This window comes from Neovison vison, chromosome 7, assembly GCF_020171115.1.
Source record: "Neovison vison isolate M4711 chromosome 7, ASM_NN_V1, whole genome shotgun sequence".
NCBI lineage: Eukaryota > Metazoa > Chordata > Mammalia > Carnivora > Mustelidae > Neogale > Neogale vison.
In genome coordinates this window covers 129007025-129009752 of record NC_058097.1, presented here as the reverse complement: position 1 = coordinate 129009752, position 2728 = coordinate 129007025, and positions in this window count along the sequence as shown.

Sequence of the window (2728 nt, the reverse complement as noted above, 5' to 3'; positions counted from 1 at the left end):
ATATTCAGAAGTTCCAGATGGAATGCAATATAAACATAGGCTTGATGACGTCTTCTCTTGAGGGTTTTTTTTCTTTCTTTCTTTCTTTTTTTTTTTTAAATTAAAATGTAATGTGTTATTTGCTTCAGGAGTACAGGTCTGTAAATCATCAATATTACACAATTCATAGCACTCACCATAGTATATATTATCCCCTGTGTCCATAACCCAGCCAGCCCATCACTCCTCTTCACCCCCAGAAACCCTCAGTTTGTTTTCTGAGATTAAGAGTCTCTTATGGTTTGTCTCCCTCCTGATCAAATTTTGTTTCATTTTTTCTCTCCCTACTCCCCCACAACCTTCCACCCTGGCTCTCAAATTCCTCATATCAGAGAGGTCATATGATAATTGTCTTTCTCTGATTGACTTATCTTGCTTAGCACAATACCCTCTAATTCCACCCATGTTGTTGTAAATGGCAAGATTTTTTTTTGATGGCTGCATATATATATATATATATATATATATATATATATATATATATATAAATATAAAATCTCACATCTTTTTAAAATTTTTATTTATTTATTTGAGAGAGAGGCAGTGGGAGAGAGCATAAGAGGGGAGAAGGTCAGTGGGAGAAGCAGACTCCCCATTGAGCTGGGAGCCTGGTGTGGGACTCCGGGATCATGACCCAAGCAAAAGGCAGTCGCTTAACCAACTGAGCCACCCAGGTGCCCTATACCACATCTTCTTTATCCATTCATCTGTTGTTGGACATCTAGGTTCTTTCCATAATTTAGCTATTGTTTTGACTTGCATTTCCCTGATTATTAATGATGTTAAATATCCATTCTTTTACCTGTCGGCAATTTTTATGTCTTCTTCAGAAGTCCATGTTCAGATCCTTTGCCTATTTTGAAAATGGGGTATTGGTTCTTTATTGCTATTGAGCTGTGTGAGTTACTCACATATTTCATTTTGTTGATGCTTTTCATTGTTGTGCAGAAGTCTTTTAATTTGATGTAGTCTCATTCATTTGCTTTTGCTTTTGTTGCCTTTGCTTTTAGTGTCAAATCCAAAAATTCATTGCCAGGACCAATGTCAAGAGGTTTATCCCCTATGTTTTCCTCTAAGAGTTTTATGGTTTCAGTTCTTACATTCAAGTATTTAATCCATTTTGAGTCGATTTTTGTGTATAGCATAAGATAGGGACTTAGTTTCATTCTATTTCACAGGACTGTTTAGTATTCTCCAAACCATTCATTGAAGAGACTATCCTTTCCCCATTGTATATTCTTGCTTTAATTAATAACTTTGACACAAATTAATTCACTAGATATGCCTAGATTTCTGGGCTCTTGATTCTGTTTCATTGATCTGTTTGTTCTTATGCCAGTACTATACTCTTTTCATTACGGTAACTTTGTAATATGGTTTGAAATCAGGAAATACGATGTGTCTAGCTTTATTATTATTTTTTTCTCAAGATTTCTTTGCTTGCTTGGGGCCTTAACGTGGTTTCATGCAAATTTTAGAATTGTTTGCTCTATTTCTGTGAAAATGTCTTTGGAATTTTGATAGGGATTTCATTGAACCTGTAGATTGCTTTGGGTAGTATGAAAATTTAACATTATTAATTCTTCTGATCCATGAACATGGAATATCTTCCCATTTATTTGTGTCTTCATTTCCTAATATCAGTGTCTTATAGTTTTCAGTGTACCTATCTTTCTCCTCCTTGGTTAAATTGATTTCTAAGTATTTTATTACTTTTGACATTTGTAAATACAATAGTTTTCTTAATTTCTCTTTTTGATAGTTCATTGCTCATGTATAGAAATATAACTGATTTTTATATATGGATTTTATATCTTATAATTTCATTGACAATATTTTGGTGGAGTCTTTAGCATTTTTTATATATATAAGATCATGCTGTCTACAAATAGAGACAGTTTTATTTCTTCCTTTCTAATATGGATGCCTTTTGTTTCTTTTCCTAGTTTACTTGCTCTGGCTAGGATGTTATATACTATATACTTGTATAGTTATATAACTATAGTTATTTATTGTGTTATATACAAGTGGTAAGTGTGAGCATCCTTGTCTCATTCCTAATCTTAGAGGAAAAGCTTTGAGTTTTTCACCATTGAGTATAATGCTGGCTGTAGGCTTGTCATATACGTCTTTATTATGTTGAGATACATTCCTTCTATATCTAGGTTTTTAGGAGTTTTTATACTGAATGGATATTAAATTTTGTCAAATGTTTTCTTTGCATTTATCAAGACAATCATATTATTTTTATTATTGTTTTTGTTAATGTGGTATATCACAATATTTTGTGGATGTTGGACCACCCATGCATCCCTGGAATAAATCTCACTGGATCCTCATATATTATCTTTTTAATATGTTCTTGAATTTGATTTTTAAATATCTGTTGAGGAGCTTTTATGTCTAGTTCATCAGGATATTGGCCCATACTTTCCTTGCAGTGTCTTTATCTGGCTTTAGTAATAGGGTGATGCTGGCTTTGTAAAATAAGTTTGGAAGTGTTCCCTCCTATTCTATTTTTGGGAAGAGTTTGAAAAGGGTCAGTATTAGCACTTTAAATGTTTGGTAGAATTCACTGGTAAAGTTGTCTGATCACTTTTCTTTGTTGGGAAGTTTTTGACTATTGATTCTCTCTCCTTACTAGTAATTAATCTGTTCAGATTTTTTTCTTTTTTTATGATTCAGTCTT